This window comes from Penaeus chinensis, chromosome 36 (assembly GCF_019202785.1).
Source record: "Penaeus chinensis breed Huanghai No. 1 chromosome 36, ASM1920278v2, whole genome shotgun sequence".
Taxonomy (NCBI): Eukaryota; Metazoa; Arthropoda; class Malacostraca; order Decapoda; family Penaeidae; genus Penaeus; species Penaeus chinensis.
In genome coordinates this window covers 32,403,761-32,426,260 of record NC_061854.1, presented here as the reverse complement: position 1 = coordinate 32,426,260, position 22,500 = coordinate 32,403,761, and the positions used below count along the sequence as shown (strand labels likewise).

At 45.8% G+C, this 22,500-nt stretch overlaps 1 protein-coding gene across 6 annotated transcripts in view; it reads left to right on the top strand.

The window, feature by feature from the left end:
* The window catches only part of LOC125044658 (leucine-rich repeat flightless-interacting protein 2-like), a 66,885-nt gene that overhangs the window by 4,827 nt on the left and 39,558 nt on the right, over positions 1-22,500 (top strand). For 2 of the 6 annotated variants that reach the window (XR_007116505.1, XM_047641442.1), the window contains exon 1: positions 17,576-17,684. The exons of 1 other annotated variant lie outside the window; for it this stretch is intronic. The gene's annotated coding sequence lies outside the window, so the exon portion shown is untranslated. Of the gene's footprint in view, positions 1-17,574; positions 17,685-22,500 lie in introns of those variants that run through there. 3 more of the 6 variants (XM_047641445.1, XM_047641441.1, XM_047641443.1) reach the window with 3 other exon arrangements.

The following is a 22,500-nucleotide window of genomic DNA, read 5'->3' as shown; positions in this document are numbered from 1 at the left end:
AGGACTGTCCCAGAAATATGGTGACTTCCGGATAAACTTTGTTGCTGTTCGCAGAGACTATCCCCGCCGTGATGAGGAGCACCGGCGTAAGTCAGCCTCGCTAATGAAATAATCTGGTTGAGGCTTATAATATAATGGAAGCCCGGGACACGCAGATCTTCCGTCATGAGTTGCTCCCTAAATATGCCCCCGCGCCATCTTTATCCCTCTGATGTGTGTCGTTGTGTCGTTGGTTTATCTTTGTGTGTGTTTTTTTGTCTTTTGTATCTGACAAAGTCCATATTTTCACGATGCTATTCCGTATGCGCCGCTATATATATCTTTGTTCACATACACATACAAAGGCTCACACATGTTGAATATGACGGCGTACAGCTTGCTAGGGTGCGGCGCCCTGCCACACCCTGGCAGTTTTTGCACGTCTGCCATGCGGGCCCCTAGGCGGGCCTACGGGACAGCAAAAACATCCAACCTGCTGACAGACAGTGCCATGTTATCCCTCCTTCTCTTCTCGCTCCAACTCTTCTTTTTCTGTCTTTATTTCCTTTTTTCTTTTTTCTTGTTTTGCCTCTCCTTCCTTTCACTTCTCGCATTTATTTCTATCGACAAGTATCGCTCTTCTTCGGTGGTCCGGAGAAAATGGCCGCCCTTAATCGGATGTCCATTCACCCTAAGGACTTTCTAGCATGCTAATCAAGACCCCGATGCTCGGATCCCTTTTTCGCGAGCGGAGTCTGTAAGTCTTTAATTAAAGTTATCGCGGGCGTGGTTCTCTCCCTCCCGCCCTTAAGGTATGGGCGGCGCGGTGAGTGCTACGGCATGATGAAGGTATTGCATGTGACGGATTAAACTCTCCCGTGCTTCACCTTGTCTCATCTCCTTCCCGATTCCTCCCTTTCTTCTCTCCGCTTCACCCTTTCGTCTTTCTACCTATCTCTTCATCAGCTGTGCCTACGGGAGCGATGTTACCTGCTTTCTCAGTCGTTTAAAGGAGCAGCTTTGCCGTTTGGTCTTATTTATGGATTGGTGGATTTATCGGAATTGGGGACTTGTCATGCTCCGTATTTTGTTATGTCTTCCCGGATTTTCTCGCCTTTTTCGTCAGATGTAACTTTTTCTCCTCAGTAATGCATCATCGCCAAAACCATTGGTGGAAGATGCAGATTGGATTTTGCGAGCACGACATTATCCGGAATTGTTGGAAGGAATTTTGAAGTCTCCTGGAAACAAAAGCGTGTCGAAGTTGATTTAGTAGGAAAACCACGCGACAGGAAGGCCAGGGAAAGAGCACGGCTGATTACGTGTCTTGGAAAAGTCCTGCAGTTCTTAAGCTCGTCAGCAGTGCCGCATTTGCCGGAACGAAACGCGTTTTTTTTTTTTTGTTGTTGTTGTTTTCTGGCGGTGATGTTCTCTTTGCGTCTTCCTTCCTTCCTTTGTGTTTGCTTTCTCTAAATCGTAATTTCATATTTTGTGCTGTCCGTCTTTCTAAACCTATAGTGCCTTCAATAAGAATTTTATAACTATTGTACGTATCTCCCCTCCCTCTCCCCTTTACAAGATACTACGTCTCGTAAATTGGTTAAATACGTAAATTGATTCATATTTCTGGCTCTAGTTATTAGAACATTTCCCCAATTTTAGCGAAGGAAGGAAATTTGCGTGACTGTATAACGTCTTTCCCCGCATTATGCAGAGCGCGGAGTAGACGAGCTAAGCAAGCCAAGATGTGACGCACGGGACACGGTCACGCGTCGGTGTCAAGAGATGTCAAACGGAAGGAAGAAGCTGGCATGTGACACGGGAACTGCGGTGTCACACGGGACCGAAATGGGGCGGAGAAAAATGGAGAAAGAGGTGGGAAGGGAAAAGGCAAATTCAGATATTGACGGCTATCCGGAGCGAGGAGGAGGCGGAGGGGAAGGAGGAACGTTTCGGTTTTATGGGTCAAGGCAAGGAAGGGTACGATTTCTGGAGAGAGAGTGTGAGTGTGAGTGTGAGTGTGAGTGTGAGTGTGAGTGTGAGTGTGAGTGTGAGTGTGTGTGTGTGTGTGTGTGTGTGTGTGTGTGTGTGTGTGTGTGTGTGTGTGTGTGTGAGAGAGAGAGAGAGAGAGAGAGAGAGAGAGAGAGAGAGAGAGAGAGAGAGAGAGAGAGAGAGAGAGAGAGAGAGAGAGGGAGAGAGAGAGAGAGAGAAGGGGGTGGGGGTACGGAGCAGTTTGTTTGTGTACATATGCAACTGTTCATTATAACGTTTATGTGGAACCACATTCACACATATTAAGTGCTTTGTGTCCTTTAAAAAAAGAAGAGAAGGACCTCCTTAACTACGCAAACACAAACATACATTCGAGGTACAATGTTAGGGGGACCGTCGAGTCGCACTCCACGCACGCGACGCCAATTAAGGAGGATTCGTGTAACCCGAAAGGCCGAATATTGGAATTCTTGAGGAATACAGATAATGCGCTTTGGGGAACAGGCTGACGAAGTGGAGCATTCTCGGAAAAGAGAACTGGTGGAATTAAGGGAGGGATAGGGGGAAGGGGAGGGTGCAGAGAGAGAGAGAGTGAGTGAGTGAGTGAGTGAGTGAGTGAGTGAGTGAGTGAGTGAGTGAGTGAGTGAGTGGGTGAGTGGGTGGGTGGGTAAGTGGGTGGATTGAGGGAGTGAGAGGGGAGAGACCGAGACAGGGAAGGGCGAAGGCTGGTAAAAAAGAGGAAAGGGGGCCAAACAGTTGATGTCGCTTCAAATAGAGCATAATAGAGCACAAGAAAGCGAGCGTCCCTGGCTGCCTCCCAGATAACCACCAATTAACCTAAGTAATTACCGCCGCTACTATTAATTGCACAGTTTACCGACATCCGCTACTAAAACGGGTGTTTTCTCCATTTTAATCCTCTTTGGAGAAAATTCCTTCTTTCCCTTCTCTTACTTATCCTTTAATCTCTCTCTCTCTCTCTCTCCCCCCCTTCTCTCTCTCTCTCTCTCTCTCTCTCTCTCTCTCTCTCTCTCTCTCTCTCTCTCTCTCTCTCTCTCTCTCTCTCTCTCTCTCTCTCTCTCTCTCCTCTGTCTCCCCCTTTTCTCTCTTTATCTTTCTTTCTTTCATTTCACCGTTATCTAGATCTTTCTCTGTAGTTTCTGATTGCTGTATCATCCAAGGGCTTCCGATTTTCTGATTGTTTCCTCCGTCAACCGAAATGGCCCTCGCGGCAAATGGAAGGATTGTTGTGTGACTCTACGGGAGTGCCGCGCCACAATTCAATTATGCGGCCAACTCGGAACGCAGAAGGGGAAAGGGGGAGAGTGTGAGTGAGTTAAGTGAGTGAGACGTGAGTGTGTTTATGTATGTATGTGTATTATTTTATTTTTATTACGCGTGTGGAAATAAGTGTCTGTGCATGTTAATTAGAACGTTGTTCGTTCCGAACTACCGATACCAGAAAGTCGTTTGTTCAAACAAAATGCGATTGTGTGGAAATATGACGTAAGAGTGGGTTGGGGGGGGAGGGGTAGCACCTGGGGGGGGGGGGCTTGTCCGTGGAGACGTCTGCGTGTGTCACGGAGGAGGTATCGAGTTAGTCATGGAAACTCCTCCCCCTTCCCCGACCCCTTCTCTTCTCTCGCCCTCCCCCCCCCCTCCCCTCCCCTCCCCTCACTCTCCACACCACTCCCCTGCGCTCGTGTCGGACCAACATTGTATTTTTGTGTCTAATTTTTTTTTTTTTTTTTTTTTTTTTTAATGGTGTGAAGACGCTGACGCTAATAGATGGCTTTTGAATAAGGGATTGATGCATGTGTTGATGAAAAGGGAGTGCAGGTGCTGATGCTTGTGCTAGGGTGCCTGCTGTCGAGGGGGGAAGAAGGACGTGGGGAATTGACAGTGGAAAAGGTGGAATATGGGAATAGATTAATTGGATTAGCGGAGAAAAAAAAAAACATGAGGGTGGATGGAGTGAGGTGAGTGAAAGAAAATGATAAATGGAGGGGTTTAAAATATGGAAGAGCTTTGGAAGTAAATGAGTCGGATAATTGACTGAATGGAAGGAAGAGAGAGGAGAAGAAAGAGTAGAAAAAGTAGTAAAAGAATTGGATAAATGGAAGAAGGGATAAACTACAAGAGCAAGAATAACTGACATGAATAGAGGCATTGCCAAAATCGCGCCCGCCATCAGGAAAGAGAAGCGAGGAAACCACAGCTGACGAATGACTGACATTTTCCCTTTCACGCTGCGGTGTGCGAGTGCGTGTCCGGCGGCGCTGCCGTGTCCACCGGGGGCCAGATCGCTGTATTTGCTGGGTCGTGTTGCCATTTTTTTATTTTTTTTTATTTTTTTTTATTTTCTCTTTCTCTCTTTTTCTTCTTGTCTTTCTTTTAGCTGATGGGAGAAGAAAAAAAAAATCAAAGGTTTTCGTACTGGTTACTTATAGAGATTATTGTTGGTGCTATTTCTGCCATTGCTAGTATAAGTAATCACTACACCACCACCACTACCCCTCCCACTACTGTTATTACTATAACTACTACTACTACTATTACTATTTACTATTACTATTACTATTACTACTACTACTACTACTACTACTACTACTACTACTACTACTACTACTGCTACTGCTACTACTGCTATTACTACTACTACTACTACTACTACTACTACTACTACTACTACTGTTACTACTATTTAAACTATGACTACTATGACTACTATGGCTACTACTAATATTAATGCTATTACTGATACTATTACTACTACTACTACTACTACTACTACTACTACTACTACTACTGTTACTACTATTTAAACTATGACTACTACTAATACTAATGCTATTACTGATACTATTACTACTACTACTACTACTACTACTACTACTATTTTTAATATTAGTACTAGTACTACTACTACTGCTGCTTATTTTTTTCTTCCGTTGAAAAAGTTGTTTTTCGTAAATTGATTGGCCTCTTATAAATGTTATTACTGATGCTACTTTTGTCACTGTTCCTACTACATCAATAACCATAACCATCATCGCTACTTTTAGTACAACAACAGTGACCACTATCACCATTATTACTCTATTATTAGTACTATGATTACTTATGTTAATACAATTACTACTACTATTACTACTACTGCTACTACTGTTACTACTACCACTAATACTACAACCGCTGCCAGTATTACTACTACTTCTACTATTACTACCACCAACACCACTCCCACTACTTCTAATACTGCTCTTACCTCTGTTAAAACTTTCATGTCTATTTCTGTTATTAATTCTTATTTCTTCGCTTTTACTAAATATATACATGCTTTTACAGTACTTTTCGTCCGTAAGCGTGCATTCCCGTCGTATATGGAAAGGGAGATAAAATATTTTTCACATGGCAAAAAAAAAAAAAAAGTTAAGCAGCCTTCCAAGCCCATGTTGACAGTGTAAACAAACGGAGAGAGCGAGGCACCTGGAGTGTGTTCCTTCGCGATTTAGGGGAGTCACCCCTGCCATCGAGCGGGTTTGGAACGTGGATGGGATAGGGGGAGACTTAACTATGTTTGTTTCTCATATTTTTGTCCGTCAGCGTTCTGTTTGAACTGCTAATGTTCTCTGTAGGAGAGGGATGGGATCGTTGAATGTTCATTTTTCTCTCTTTCTTTCTCTATTATTATTGTTTTTCTTCCTTTATTTGTAGTACGGTATATGAAACGGGATTGTTTTGGATGTCCGGGAAGGAAGGTTTTCTATGATTGTGCATGGGCGGTTCACGTAGAACAATGTGTAAACGATTTAAGGGGAGACTATGGCAAGATTATCACACTGTTTACTTGAGTATAAAGCAAATGTTGATTAATGATAATAATGCACTTGAGTGACTTTGTTTTGTATGGAGGGACTTTTTTGTATGGAGCATTTTTATTTTATAATTATTATTTGTTTTGTATTGTTAAGATGTAGTGTTGATATTTCATGTTGGTGCATTGATGTAATGTTGATGCGCTGGAAAGATGTCTTTTTTATTTCTTATTTTAGTAGTATTTTTAAGTGAAATAATTATAACCATTTTTCTAACACCTTTTTTTTTTTTTTTTTTTTCCAGGTAAGTGTCACCTTGAGAACGGATATGTGTAAGTCCTCCCAGGTAGTATGGACGAAGGAACCTGTTTACCTTCCACAGAGGTTAATCCTAGGCAGAAAGTAGACTAAGAGTTGAATGATTAAATAAGAAACGAAGTTGAGTCCATTTCTTGGCAAACAAAAACCGGGTACCAAAAGCATGACCGGTAAAATGATGGGGAATAAAAGTATTTACTCCGCTACTTGGTATGGGAGACGAGAAAGGCTGGCTGTGAGCGGGAGATGCAAGAATAGATGAAGAAAGGGAAGGGAGAAGAGAAGAGAAGAGAAGAGAAGAGAAGAGAAGAGAGGCATATACGGTTATGGGTTGGCACCGTCCGCTCATCCGTGGCCGAGACAAACAAGGGGGGGGGGGGGGGTGTTACTGCGTGGTGAATGCGCAATGGGTCGGTAATGGCCGGAGCATCACACCCTGGGATGCTGCGTTGCTTCTCGACGGGTGTATTATGATTGAGAATAGGGGACGGTGGCTTTGATGTGTGTGTGTGTGTGTGTGTGTGTGTGTGTGTGTGTGTGTGTGTGTGTGTGTGTGTGTGTGTGTGTGTGTGTTTCTATTTGGCTTGTTGCTTGGGTATGTATGTACGCGCGGACATGCGTAGTATATATATATATATATATATATATATATATATATATATATATATGTATATAGGTGTGTGTGTCTGTGTCTTGTCCCCTTGAGTTGGGCACTGTAGTTTTGTTATGTTATTTTTGTTTTACATAGATGGCTTTAGTTACCAGGGAGTAAATTACTAAGCCTGCTTGATCTCTTCTCGCTCTTCTGTTTCTTGCATTTGCGATCATTTTTGTTTCTGTTGATATTATTTTCGCTATTACGTTAATATTGCCATTATTATCTTTACATCGGTACACACAGACGCTTTTCAGCTTCTTTCTTTCATTTTTCCTTCATCCCTTCCCTCTTCTGTCCTTTCTCCCTTTCTTCCTTCTCATTCTCTCCCCCCTTCAATTCTTCCTTATTTCTTCCTTTTTCCGTCTTTCTCCCCCTGTCCTTTCTCAGTCTCTCCTATATTCCTTCTTTCTCCCTCTTTCCCTTCTCCCTACTTCCTTTCTTCCTTCTTTCTCCCTCTTTCCATTCTCAATTTACAATCTTCCTTTTTTTCCCTCCTTCCCTTCTTCCTCCTTCCTTTCTTCCTTCGTTCTCCCTCCCTCCTTCCTTTATTCTTTCTCCCTCTTTACCTTCTCCCTTTTTTCTTTCCTCTTTTCTCCCTCCTTTCTCCCTCCTTTCTTTCCGCTTCTTTCTCCCTCCCTCCCTCCTTTCTTCATTCTTTCTCCCTCTTTACCTTCTCCCTTCTTTCTTTCCTCTTTTCTCCCTCCTTTCTCCCTCCTTTCTTTCCTCTTCTTTCTCCTTCTTTTCCCTTCCATTTTCCGCGCACCATCTTTCCTTGCAACCTCTTTGGCATTCCCACGGAGGTGTGAGAAGTGTCCACTCGCAGGGCAGAGGAGAAGGGTGGGGTTGGGGGGGGGGGGGGGTGATGTCCAGTTTGCCGGTGTCAACATAGTTGGTAGGGCACAGCCCCTTGCCCCTTCCCCCTGACCTTTTCCCATCATTATACATATTATATATGTTCCTTTTTCAATTCGATATAGGGTCTCTGCTGTAATCTTTTAAGCTGTCGCTTTTCTCCACTATTCCCGATCTCCGTCGCATTCTTATCCCCCCTCGTCTTTCTCCCTCTTGCTCTTCGTCTCGCTCCCCCTTCCTCTCCTTCTACTTCCCTCTGCTCTCCCTCTCGCTGTCCTTCCCTCTCCTCCCGTCTTCTCCCTGTCCTTCCCTCCCTATCACACTCATTCCCCTCCCCCCCCTCTATCTCGCTCCTCTCCCCCCCCCCCTGCTACCTCTCCCATCACTCCACTCCTTTTTGCTCCCCTTCGCTCTCCCTCTCTTGTCTAAGGGACCCACGTGTTGGAGCAGAAAACATAGCGTGACGTAACGATGGAATTAACGAATGCGGGAGATGCGTGGGGGCTACCTGGTCAGTCCCTGCGCATCAACCCCGATAAGATGACCTTCACCCTCTCCCTTCTCCTTCTCCCATTTCTCTATTTTCTCCATTTTCTGTGACCCTTCTTCCTCTCCTCCTCGCTGTCCTTCTTCCATCGTCCTCCTTATCAGTCTTCTCTCCTCGTATCCATGTCTTGCCTCTTCTCTCTTCTCGTGTCTTCCCTCTCCTCTCCTCTCGTGTCTTTCTCTTTCTCTATTCTCCAACTCCTCTCTGCTCATCTCTCTTTCTACCCTGTCCCCCCTTCCACGCCCCCCCCCCCCGCCCCCCTCTTCCCTGCCTCACCCATCATCCGACGTCTCTTTCCCTGTCCCTTCCTCACGGCGATCGTGTTTACTGCTTTGCTATTGTCTGCCATTTCGCTGGGTTTCCCCTTTTGGGCTGCGAATCGGGGAATTATACAGAGTGTTCGTATGGACTTGGGCGTCGGTAGCATAAGAAGCGGATTAATTCATTAGACAAAAATAGCCTTCATATTTTATGTTGCCCACGCCCGCGCGCACGTGCAGAAGGAGGGGGAGAGAGAGAGAGAGAGAGAGAGAGAGAGAGAGAGAGAGAGAGAGAGAGAGAGAGAGAGAGAGAGAGAGAGAGAGAGAGAGAGAGAGAGAGAGACTAAAATGAGAATGAGAAATACAGAAAAAGTGCGGGAAAGATGAACTGTGGACTTTATTAACCAAATTGCAATATGCTGTGGGTGCCTTCTACATTGCAATGGACGCAGTAGCACTTCGCAAGAGCGCTGTTCTACCATTCAGGCGCAACGCGGCAGTTGCAACGCGAGGAAAACGACATTTGCAAAGGGCGTGCCGCTCCTTCGTCCCACGCCCGCGCCCACGCCCACAAGGCCGTTGGGTGTTGGGGCAGCGGATGACGTCGCTAAGTCCGTTTTATCTCTCTCTCTTCTCTCTCTCCCTCTCTCTCTCTCTCTCTCTCTCTCTCTCTCTCTCTCTCTCTCTCTCTCTCTCTCTCTCTCCCTCTCTCTCTCCCTCTCTCCCTCTCTCCCCCCCTCCCTCTCTTTCTCTCCCCCTCCCTCTCTCTCTCTCTCTCTCTCTCCCCCTCCCTCTCTCTCTCTCTCCCCCCTCCCCCTCTCTCTCTCTCTCTCTCTCTCTCTCTCTCTCTCTCTCTCTCTCTCTCTCTCTCTCTCTCTCTCTCTCTCTCTCTCTCTCTCTCTCTCTCTCTCTCTCTCTCACGTTCTCTCGTTCTCTCGTTATTGCTATTGTTTGGCAGTGTCATTGATGTTGGTAAATGTCCTTCACCGTGGCAGATTGGCGAATCATTCTTAATAAGGTGATGTTTATCGTAATTATTACCATTGTTGTTGTCATGTAATTCATGTAGTTGTGTTGTCGTGAAGAATCATTGTGGATTAGATGTTACTTCTTTTGACATCAGTGGTTAAAGTAAATCTTTAGTTAGTTGGTTTCTCTATATTGAACTACATAGATTTCTAATTCATATTCCTGTTTGTATATTGAACTATATCAACTTTTTTCTTTTGACCTTACCTTCTCTTTCCCTCCCTTGCCGTACCAAACTTTTCGTTCATTGTTCTTGCCTCAGCCTTACCTTAATTACCTTACCTTAGCCTACCCTGCCCTACCCTACCCTACCCTATCCTACCCTACCCTACCCTACTCAGTTTTACCTTACCCTCCCTTACCTTACCTTACCTTACCTTACCTTACCTTATCCTCTCTTACCCTCCCTTACCTTTTTACCTTACCCTACCTTACCTTACCTTACTTTACCTTACTTTACTTTACCTTACTTTACCTTACTTTACTTTACCTTACCTTACCTTACTTTACCTTACTTTACCTTACTTTACCTTACTTTACCTTACCTTACTTTACCTTACCTTACCTTACCGTTGTATCCCTTCCCCTCCCTCTCCCTCCACTTCTACGTATCTGCCGTGTCCTCCTGGATGACATACTTCCCTTACGATCACCGCCCTCTGTGGCCGGCCATGGCGGTGCGTAGATGAATGAGGCGATTCAGAGAAACGGATTCCGTGTCCAGTTAGAATCCGGTTTTGGCCTTGAAGTATTTTCTTTTTGTTGTGTTTGCTGCTGCTGCTGCTGTTGTTGTTGTTGTTGTTGTTGTTATTTTTGGTTGTTTTATTTGTTTGATCATCGTCGTCATCGTTGTTATTATGATTATTATTGTTATTTATTATTGTTATTGTTGTTATTATTATTATTATTATTATTATTATTATTATTATTATTTGTATTATTATTATTATTATAACTTGTATTACTATTATTATTATTATTATTATTATTATTATTAATATTATTATAACTTGTATTACTATTATTATTACTACTGCTTTTATTCCTATTATTATCTTCATTGTCACCATTATCATTTTAATAGGATTCCCTTTTTTACATTGTGGTTGTATTACCATTATCATTATATTTCTCCCTGTGTTCCTTACCTTCCTCCTCGCTGCGGTGCGGGTTTTTTTTCTTCTGTTCCAAGCTGTATGATCCTTCCCCTAATCCCTTCATCCCTCGTCTACTCCCCTTCCCTCTTCCTCTTCCCTCCTCTCCTTCCCTTCTCCTCTCCCCTCCTCTCCATTCCTCTCCTTCATCCCTCGTCTACTCCCCTTCCCTCTTCCTCTTCCCTCCTCTCCTTCCCTTCTCCTCTCCCCTCCTCTCCTTTCCTCTCCTTCATCCCTCGTCTACTCCCCTTCCCTCTTCCTCTTCCCTCCTCTCCTTCCCTTCTCCTCTCCCCTCCTCTCCATTCCTCTCCTTCATCCCTCGTCTACTCCCCTTCCCTCTTCCTCTTCCCTCCTCTCCTTCCCTTCTCCTCTCCCCTCCTCTCCTTTCCTCTCCTTCATCCCTCGTCTACTCCCCTTCCCTCTTCCTCTTCCCTCCTCTCCTTCCCTTCTCCTCTCCCCTCCTCTCCATTCCTCTCCTTCATCCCTCGTCTACTCCCCTTCCCTCTTTCTCTTCCCTCCTCTCCTTCCCTTCTCCTCTCCCCTCCTCTCCTTTCCTCTCCTTTCCTCTCCTTTCCTCTCCTTTCCTCTCCTTTCCTCTCCTTTCCTCTCCTTTCCTCTTCTTTCCTCTCCTCTCCTCTCCTCCTCTCTCCTCGTCTCTTCTCTCCTCTCCTCTCCTCTCCTCTCCTCTCCTCTCCTCTCCTCTCTCCATCCCTCCCTTCTCTCCAGTCCCCTTCCCTCCCCTCCCTTCCTCTCTCCTCTTCTCTCCCCTCCTCTCTCCTCTTCTCTTCTCTCCTCTTCTCTCCACTCCTCTCCTCTCTTCTCTCCTCTCCTCCTCCCCACCCCTCCCCTCCCTTCTCTCCGTCTCCTCTCATCTCCCCTCCCCTCCCTTCTCCCCTCCCCTCCCTTCTCCTCTCTTCTCTTATCTCATCTCCCCTCCCCTCATCTCGTCTCCTCTCCTCTCCTCTTTCTTCTCCCCTCCCCTCCCCTGCTCTCTCTCCTTTCCTCTCCTCTCCTCTCTTCTCTTCTCTTGCTTCACTAAGATAATTGCTGGAGTATATCGTTAGAGGAAGCGTTGTCAGAATTGATGAGAGCTGCTGCTGTTGTTGGTTGATGTTGATGTTTTTATTAATGTTTTTGTTTATTGGTCTTGGTTCTATTTTTATGCTAATTTATTTGCGGGTGGACATTAACGTGTGCACAGATACAACCCATGCACACGCACGCCCAGATGCATGTTAGTTTTTTTTTTTTTCTTTCTTTCTTTCTTTCTTTCTTCTTTTCTTTTCTTTTATTTTATTTTATTTTATTTTATTTTATTTTATTTTATTTCTGGCAGTTATGAATATAAAACGAGGAAAAAAAGGGCTTGATGATAGGAGGGAAGGGGGGGGGGGGGTAGTTGAGGGAAGATGAGGTGCGGAGAGAAGGGAGAGGGGAGAGGGATAGGAAGGTGAGGTGGGGAGGGAGGGAGGGAGGGAGGGAGGCAAAGGGAGGAGGAGCGATGAGGTAGAAATGGAATACGAAGGTCCTCACGTTCCCCGCATTCCGCACATATCACTCTTCTTCTCCCCCTCTTCCTCCTCCTCCTCCATCCTCCGTCCTCCTCCCTCCCCTTCCCTCCTCCTCCTCTTCTTCCTTCTCCTCTTCCTTTTCTTCCTTCTTCTCTTCCTCTTCTTCCTTCTCCTCCTCCTCTTCTTCCTTCTCCTCTTCCTCTTCTTCCTTCTCCTCTTCCTCTTCTTCCTTCTCCTCTTCCTCTTCTTCCTACCCCCGTCTTCTCTTCCTCCTCCTCATCCTCATCCTTATCCTCATCATCCAAAGTACCCCTCAGTCCGTCCTACCCTCTCCTCCTCCCCCTGCTTCCTTCTTACGTTTTTTTTTCTTTTCTTTTCTTTTCTTTCTTTCTTTTCCTTTGTTTTCTTTTCTTTTCCTTTCTTCTTTTCTTTTCTTTTTTCTTGTCTTTTCTTCTTTTCTATTCTTCTTTTCTTTTATTTTTGTCTTTACTTTTTTATTTTCTTTCATTTTATTTTCCTTTCCTCTTTTCTTTTCTTCTTTTATTTTATTTTATTTTTTCATTTTTTTTATTTTATTTTTTTTTCCTTTGCTACGTCTCCTGTCGCTGTTTTTGTTCATCGTCAAATGTTTTCTTTCTGAACCTCACCTCTTCTCGCGTTTTCTTGTTTCTACGTGATTCTTTGATATCTGTTTGTCTTACACAGCTTGCACATCCTTTTTCCTTGCCCCCCCCCCCTCCCCTCTCGTTAGGCAATGATTCGTCTGCCTTACCTGTGACGGAATAAACAATGTCAGGATGTTTATCAAAGAATGTCGTTGGGCGGATTTCAAACGAGAGAGTGAGTGAGTGAGTTAGTGAGTGAGTTGAGTGAGTGAGTGAGAGTTCATGGGGCTAACAGACAAACTGGCAGACAGACAGGCAAGCAGGCAGGCAGGTAAGTAGACAGGTAGGCAGATATGCAGATTGGCAGATAGGCAGATAGGCAGATTGGCAGACAGATAGGATAGAATGGGAGCTGCAAGCGGTGATCACAGGCCGTAAAAGGAGGGAATTTGGGCCGTAATAAATCTGGGTAAGACTTCCTTCGATTCCCAACACGAAGGACAGGCCCGTGTGTGTGTGTGTGTGGGGGGGGGGGGGGGGGTGTTATGCGCGCACGTGCTTGCGTGTGCTTCTGTATCGGATTATGTAAATTATGTAACTGCAGTTTTGTTTATGGGTGACCTTCAGGGCTTTGATGGGGTCATAGTGGAATTAGTTAATCGCCAGAATTGGTCTTGTTTTGTTTTTATTTATTTGATTTATACATATTTTTATTATTTTCTTGATTCAACCCTCTTGTCAGCTAGTTTTAAATCTTTCGTCTTCATAAATTATCTTTGTTTTGCCCCTTTATATTTCCTCCGGGCGAAAGTGCACGCTTCGTCAGGATTTTATCCGCACAGAAGATTACGCTCTTTGATCACGAGTGTGGAGAAACTTTTTTCTCCTTACGTATTTCATCCTTCTTGTCTTTGGTTCGTGCTGTGGTTTATCCCGTTTGTTTCTTGGTGGAGATGCTCCTGTTTTCTTTCTCTTTTTGTCTGTGTGTTTTACATAATGGAGGGTTTCTTTTTCTTTCTTTTTTTTTTTTTTTCCTTTTTCCTTAATTTGTTGTCTGTCTTTCTTTCTCCTTTACTTTTCTATCTGTATCTACTGGATGTTTCCGGTCCCATTTTCTCTCCCTTCTATACGCTCTCGTAATCCCGCCCAGAAAAAGCATAATGCCGCCTTGTTATATATTATTGCTGTCGAGTTGCAACCCTTCAATGTTTTGGTCTGGGATCTGCTGACTTTGATGTTGTTGTTGTTTTTTGTATATTGCTTATCCTGCTCTTTATTTGCAATTTATCTAATTATGAATACCTTTTCTCTCTCTGTTTGTCTACCGCTGTTTCATATTCATTACTCGTTACCTCTCCTTCGCTTCTCCCCGATCACTCTCTTCTCTTTTTCTTTCTCTATCTCTTTCTCTTTTTCATCTTTCAACCCTTTCTCTCTCTCTCTCTCTCTCTCTCTCTCTCTCTCTCTCTCTCTCTCTCTCTCTCTCTCTCTCTCTCTAGCTTGCTTGCTTCCCCTGTCATTCTCTATTAAATCTCCTCCTTCCCATCCCCTTCCCTCTCCTCTCGTATCACCTCTCCCCATCTCCTCCTCCTTCCCAATCTTTCCCCTCTCCTCTCTCCTCCCTTCCCCTCTCCTCCCCTCATTTCCCCTCTCTTCTCCTCCCCTCCTCTCCCCTCTCTTTTCCTCCCCTCCCTTTCCGTCTCTTTTCCTCCCCTCCCTTCCCCCTCTCTTCTCCTCTCTTCTCCTCTCCTCTCCTCCCCCACCTTTCCCCTCTCTTCTCCTCTCCTCTCCTCCCCCACCTTTCCCTTCTCTTCTCCTCTCCTCTCCTCCCCCACCTTTCCCCTCATTTCTCCTCCCCTTCCTTTCCCCTCTCTTCACCTCCCCTCCCTTCCCCTCTCCCCTCCCCTTGAAGCGGCCCCTCATTCCGCCGGCGATGACTCGTCTGGCCCGGTGTCGGTATCATAACTGGACGGGCGCTGGAACAGCATGGCCCACTCCATTGTAACGGGAGAGGAGGGAGGAGGAAAGAATGAAGAGGGAGGAGGGAAGAAGGAAGAGGGAGGAGTGTGAGAGGAGGAGGAGATGGGGATAAGAGACGAGGGCTGACGGCTGGAAGGAGTGGCGGGGAGGGGACAGAAGAGAAGAGGGAGAGAAGAAGTGGGGAAATAAGTAGAGGAAGAAGAAAGGCTGGAGAATAAGAGGATAGGATGGGAGAGGAAACCGAAGGAGGGGGGGGGGGAGAACGGGAGGGTGAAAGGAGGGCGGAAAGGGGGACCGGAGGGAGGCAGGGGAAGAGGAGGAGAAGGAAGTGGGCCCTCAGGTGATGTCGTTAAGAGAGGGAGTGTTATTTTTTTTTTTTTTTTTTTTTTTTTTTTTTTTTTTTTTTTTTTTTTTTTTTTTTTGTGCGCGTGTTTCCTCATATTTAATTTTATATATTGCATGCTATCGTGTTGATGTAGTGGGAGGGGGGGGGAATATAGGGTCGAGGGATCAGCGTCACGTTCTAATTATAACCAGTGACGTCATCTCCGATTGCGTCTGTGCCTGCCGTGTCTTCTGCAATGTGTGTGCAAGATTGAAATTGTTATTACAACTGGTGTTGCTACCGTTATTGTTTTATTATTGATATTGTTATTGTTATCATATTTATTATTATTACTACTATCATTATCGTTATTATTATCATTATCAGTATCATTATTATATTTTTTTCTTCGTATTGAAATGGCATTATATTCACCTTACCGTTAGCGACGACTGGGAAGACCGAGGGAGCTGTCATCGGCAAATTTAATCGGCAGGGAACCAAAGAGCAGAGGGTTGGGGTGAAAACGGAATGGGATTGGTGAAAGGGTGATGAAGGGGAGGGGAAAGGAAGGGAAAGGAGGGGGGGGGGAGCAGGAAGGAGGGAGGAAGAGGAGGGCGGGGTTCCTGGTGGCGGTTGGTGGTGAACTTTTGACTAGTGTATCCCCTCCCGACCCCCCCACCCCTTTCACGAGCTTGTCCTGCCCTCCTTCTCCTCCATTCCCCCACCCTCTCTTCCCCCCGCCCCCTCCCTCTGCCCCTCCTTCACCTTATCCCTCTCCGTCTGGTCCTTTCTACTTTCCCTCCTCCCTGTGACCCCTCCCTCCCCCTCCCTCTGCCCCCATCTATCTTTCCTCGGCCTCATCCTTCTCTCCCTTCCTCCTTGTCTTATCTATTCTCTTTCTGTTCCTTCCCTCCCTCCCTTCCCTTCCACTGCCCCTTTCCTCCCTTCCACTGCCCCTTTCCTCCCTTCCACTGCCCCTTTCCTCCCTTCTTCCCTCCCATCCTCTGCTCCTTCCCCTCCCATCGCTCCCCCTTTTCACTCACCATATCTAGACGTCCTCCACCTGCACCCGTCGAAGTGGTGGTGACGTCATCTCCTCCTTACCCCCCACTCCCCCTCTCTCCCTTCCATCCTGCAGCCTCCCTCCTCCCCATAAGCTCATGCAAGTGGGAACCCTGAGTTTGCACACCCTCTTCCTCCCCATCCCTTAAATCGAATTGGGAAAGCCTTTCGCTAGGCGGTCAGGGGGTACACGCGTGTGTATGTATGTATGGATGGATGGATGGATGGATGGATGGATGGATGGATGTATGTATACCCGTGCTTGTACGTGTGTATGTGTGTGTATGTATGTATCTGTACTCGTGTGTGTGTGTGTGTGTGTGTGTGTGTGTGTGTGTGTGTGTGTGTGTGTGTGTGTGTGTGTGTGTGTGTGTGCGTACGAGTGAATGTGTGCATGTGTATGCGTGCTTTTGTCTGCGCGTGTGTGCGTATGTGCGTGCTTTTGCGTTAACGTGTGTGAACAAGACCGTAGGAGACACCGGAGGAGGAAGGGAGGGAGGCGGATCCAGAGGGGGGTTACCTGCCTTGTCCCTCGTTCTGAGCGCGAGTTGATGTCACTGGTATTTTTAGAGGGGGGAGGTCCTTCCGGGGTAGCAGTTGCAGGGGCGTGTAGGTGTGATGCGGGGCGTGCAGGTGCTCGGTGGGGGAGGGGGGCTAATGTGGGTTATGCAGGTGTACGGCAGCTGGAGGTGTGTGCTCATAATAGATCGCGATACCGATGCTTCCTATTTTTTTCTGTCTCCTATGCCATATCCTTTATAAGCTGTCATTTTTTTTTCTGTGTGGGGATTGTGCAGCTGGTATCACAGCGCTGTGATTTTGCTGTGATTCTGTACCTGATGTAAGGTTCGGTTTTGTCTTTTTTTTATCATCGTTTTTTTTTTATTATTGCTTCGTCTGTCAGATAATCATGAGATTGATGCAGTAGCGCCTTGTTATGGATGTTTTTATTGTTCATAATATGTGTTACATTATAAAAGGTTTTCGTTGTATTTCGTTTTTTCTTCCGCCGACAGTTACTGGTGTCATGTTGAATATTTACCTTGAAATAAAAAATGCCTTATATAACGGTCTCATGATCCGGTTAAGAATAATTTGATGTATATTGATGGTTCATTACGAAGGCTTAAGATTATAATAGTCCTCGATTATGAACCACCTGAATTTTCTCCGGTTATACGCCTACGCACGCGCAGCCGCTCTCCAGTTTCGTATTGTTTCCAGCAATCTTCTTTAGATTTGCTTTACCCCTCCGTCTGCATCGCTCAAGTAAGTTCTTAGGGATATCAGCGTTGTCAGCCTTAACTGATAAGAAAAGAAAACGTCATAATTCCAAAGGTCCAATGGCAAGACTCCGTGCGATGCCGCTCGGCCAATGACGTTCCATTACCAGTGACGTCACAGCGGAGCGGGCCAATGGCAGCGGTGGAGAGAGTCGGTGGAGGACTGCATCTCTCGCCTTGATCATGTTGACAGTCATGTGAGCGAGGTTGTGGTGAGGGCTTGTGTGGCTGTGCTCGGTGTTGTGCTGTGAACTCGATGTGCGTGCGTTATCAGTTGATAAGATAACGTACTGCTGATACTGATTGATGTAAGACAGGAAAATATGCAGAACCGTTGTACGGCATGATAAGTGAATTCTGATAAGATACGAGTTCACATCCAAGGATATATTGGCTCTGGTGATAAATTGGCTAACCTACATATATATATATATATATATATATATATATATATATATATATATTATATATATTATATATATTATATATATTATACATATTATATATATATATATATATATATATATATATATACATATACATACACATACACATACACATACACATACATATACATATACATATACATATACATATACATATACATACACATACATACATACATACATACATACATACATACATACATACATACATACATATAGATATTCCATAGAAGAGTGAATATCTGTGTTTTCATAGACTGTATTTCATAAGCGCAGTTTATAGAATTGTTAATTTTTGTGACTTTAAATTGAAACATTTTGGCAGCTTATGTTTGGTGTTCTCATTATTCTATTTTTTTTTTTTTTTTTTAATGAAATTGCCAGTCTTTGATGCTGTTAGAGAGAAAGAGAGAGAATTAATCTCGTAATATAAAGATAAGGTGCTTTCCTGTCTAGATAACTTGGCTTCTACGCGTTCTAGATTTGGTCCCGCAGGTCGGTAAGTTTGTCAACCATTGCTAAACTTCTCTTATGAGCGTTTTTTTTTTTTTTTTTTTTTTTTTTTTTTTTTTGTTCTTTTTTTTTTCTTTTTTTTCCCGATGTTTCATTGCCTGTGTCCCTTCCTTTGGGTATCGCCACTTTAAGATTTTCCTTTTGTTCTGGTGTACGAGATGTTATTGTAATTACAGATACCGTATCATTGTGATTTTCTGACGCTATTATTTAGTGTCCACAACAACTCTCTTTCTCGCCTCTAGGTTTCCTCGGCTTTGTCTCGGGAGAGCTTGCATCACAGGGAGACACTCATATCATAGGGTATTTCCTGGGATTTCACCATTAGAGATTAACCCCATGCATTAGCGGATGTATCCAACTCTCCCAGCCTGGGACTGAGGGTATGACACCTTTGGGGTGGCTTCCCCCTCCAAATAGATAGATGTAGACGTGTACATATATATATATATATATATGCATTTATGCGCATGGTTGAGTGTGTGTGTGTGTGTGTGTGTGTGTGTGTCGCGCGCTTACTTGCACGCGTGTATGGGAAAAATTGCTCTGTCCATATGTATTATCTCCCTTCCAACCTTAGTGTTACCTTTTCTCCCCATCGTCCCTCTTGCCGCATACCTTGCATGTTTCAGTCCGCTCTCAGTGTTTTCTCTCCTTTCTTTTTTTTCTTCTTTCCCTCTCATGCAGCGCGGTTCCCCTCTCCCCACCCTCCCCACTCGCCCACTTACCCACGTCCTGAGGGGAGGGGGAGAGCTGCAGGTGATACCGTTGCCTTCAAGTGTTGCAGAATTTTTTCATGAGAGAGAGAGAGAGAGAGAGAGAGAGAGAGAGAGAGAGAGAGAGAGAGAGAGAGAGAGAGAGAGAGAGAGAGAGAGAGAGAGAGAGAGAGAGAGAGCAAAGAAGAATTGAAGACCATGAAGTAGGGGAATAAGGGAGAGAGAAAAATGTAGAGAGCTAAACTGATGCCGATCGGGTAACAGAAAAAAATAGGAAGATTAATGGAAGGGGAAAAGGAGGGGCACGGGACGGCGAGAGACAGATAAACATATTGACGAAGGAACAAAAATGAATTATAAACGGGGACTAAAGAAGAATGAAGAGTGCGTGGGAAGAAGTGCTTCTATTTTCGTTTACTGATTATTGAAAATCATATGCTTATGTGTTCATTTGTGTGTGGCATTCTTTATGCATGCACTTTTCGATATTGGTTTTGCTTTATTTTTGAGTGCTTTTAGTTATACGAAAATCCGTTATGTGGTCGAGGAGACTAAAACACAGACAAAGAGGAAAGGAACCGCTGGGTACGTGGGCACGGGAAGACGCTGCACGGTCACCGGGGTCAAAGGTCAGAGGGCCAACTGGCGCAAGTCACTTCCGCTTGACCGCAGGCAGGGCGGGAGGGGGGAGGGAGGTTATAGTAACGGGAAGTGTGGTGTATTGTTTTTATTGGCGCCCACGGAGCTAAGGAGATGGGAGCCCCCGATAGCGGCGGAGACAGATGGCGAGATAACGATCGCGATAGCGAAGAAGCGAGAGAGTGAGAAGATGATAATGGTGTTGCTGGTGTGCGCGCCATGGTTCCCTAGTGGTAGAGCTGGAAGGTGTTCTCGTTCACGTGTGAACTATACTATCATTCCATTGCACTGCGTTACTACGCGATGTGTTGCCGACTCACGCGCCCCGACTCCCCGTCTACTGTCCGTCCGTCCGTTCGTCTGTCTCGGTGACCGCGATGCTGCCGACGGTGGTTATCTGGAAGGCCGGCGGCGACGGCGATTCCGCGACGGCACTTGGTTGCCAGGCAGAGCGAGCGGTGAATTGGGTAGAGGGGCGAGAGCATGAGTAGGAAAGAGAGAGGAAAGTTTAGGTAGGGGAAGGAGAAGGCAGAAGGGGTCTGGGATAGGGAAGGGAGAAGGGAGTACGGGCAGGAAAGAGAAGAAGGGCGTTTGGGTAGGAAAGGGAGAAGGGCGTTTGGGTAGGCAGGGATAACGAAGCGGATGGTAGCTCAGATCGGGAAGCTAGTGAGAACGACCTTTTTTTTAAAATATGGGTCGTGCGGGGATGATGGGAGGAGGGGAGGGAGGGGAGGGGTTAGGGGGACCATGCGATTGTGACGGTAATTGTGGGTGTGACGGGGAAAGTAGTTGTGAGGAGCGACCTTAATTTAGGGCGGGGGGAGGGGGAGGGGGAATGCGGGAGTGTGAGAGAGATGGGGGTAAAAGGGAATTTCAACACAATAGAACTTCACTTTTGTTGTTGCATGAAGAGGGGGTGATAGAGGGGTGGGGGGGGGGCGTGCTTGCGGGGAAGGAGCAGAAGTGTGTTTGGGTGGGTGAATGGGGGAGAGGGGGGCATGAATTAGTCTAGGTATGGAAGGGTATGTTGAGATTCTTAGGTCGGGCTCGAGTAGTTAAGAGGGGGAGAGAAGGGCGTGGGTGAGTCATGATCATGTTAAGTGGACGATATTAATATGTTTTGTATTTCTTTGCTCCTGTCAATCAATCAATCTCTCTCTCTCACTCTCTCTCTCTCTCTCTCTCTCTCTCTCTCTCTCTCCTTCTCTTTCTTACCCTCCCTCCCTTCCTCCTTTCCTCCCTTCATTAGGGATACTTATGTAAACGAAATATTGAGTCAAAAGCACATGGAAAGTATTTGTTTATATTTTGAGTAACATCATGTAAAGAGTTGAACAGAATCACACGACAGCGTTTCAGGATGTCTCAGCAGATGGGTATGAATGTACTTCCGAGACATTTTAAACACCGGAATAAATAATGAAGTGACGTCGTTTCGCGTGACGCACAATCGGGTTTGACGTTGGAGCGAATTAAAAGGGTTTTGTTTGGGCAATCTCCGCGATCCACAACCAGGGTGGAGTGAAGGAGGGCGAGGGTGTGGAAGCGCGAGTGGGCGAGTGTTTGTTTAAAGGCATCGGTGATATAGGAGGTGGTTCGGCCTGTAACTGGAGGAGACGTCGGGAGGTTCGGATGGGAAGCTCGGCCTCTCTTGACCCACTCGAGGGCCGCCGCACCTGCCTGCTCTCACGGCCGCTTTCCTGCGAGTTCTCTCCTTTTTTTTTTTTTTTCTTCTTTTTTTTTTTTCTCTCATTCCCCATATATTACTTCTTATTCTTCTACAAGTTTTTCTGCTAGGTTTTCCTTCTTATTTTTATTGTTTTCCCTTCCTATCTCCTCTTCTCCCTCTTCCTCCTCTTTCTCCCTTTCCCCTCTCCTCCTCCTCCTCCTCCTCCTCCTCCTCCTCCTCCTCCTCCTCCTCTTATTCCTTTTGTTCCCCGTCCACCTTCTCTTCCTCTTACTCCAAAATCTCGTCCACCTTCCTATCCTCTTCCACATCCGGCCTTACCTCTCGCTCAGGCCGTTTCCTCCCCGCCCCCGCTCTCGAGATCTGGTCCTAGTTTTTGTTGGCGATTTTTCTGCTTCCGCGTTTATTAATTTTCTGTTTTCGTTTTTTTTTTTTTTTTGTATGATTCTTCTCATCTCTTTTCTTTTTTTGCTATTCTCGTCTTCTTTACTCCCCCCCCCCCCCCTTGAGGTCGAGGAGTCATGGTGAACCACGACTTGTTGGGAGACCGTAGTGGGGGGGGGGGGGGGGGGGGACACAAGCAGGCAAGCAGTGAGCCAACCCCAGGGCACCAAGACCGTTCTCTGGGAATCTCTCTCTCTCTCTCTCTCTCTCTCTCTCTCTCTCTCTCTCTCTCTCTCTCTCTCTCTCTCTCTCTCTCTCGCTCTCTCTCTCTCTCTCTCTCTCTCTCTCTCTCTCTCTCTCTCTCTCTCTCTCTCTCTCTCTCTCTCTCTCTCTCTCTCTCTCTCTCTCTCTCTCTTTCTCTCTCTCTCTCTCTCCCTCTTTCTCTTTGTCTCTCTCTTCCCTTCACTTTCCAATACTTTACTTTCGCCCACCTTCCCTTCTTCCTCCTCCTCTTCTCTCCCCCTTCCCTCCTCCTCTTCATCTCCCTCCTCTCCCCCTTCCATCCTCTCCCCCTTCCATCCTCTCCCCCTTCCCCCCTCTTCCCCTTCCCTCCTCTCCCCCTTCCCTCCTCGCCCCCTTCCTTTCCTCGCCGTCCATCCCCCCCAACTTCCCTTTCTCCATGACTGCATGACGCTCCTCCGGATAGGAGGGGGAAGGGCTAGGAGTACAGGGAGGGGAG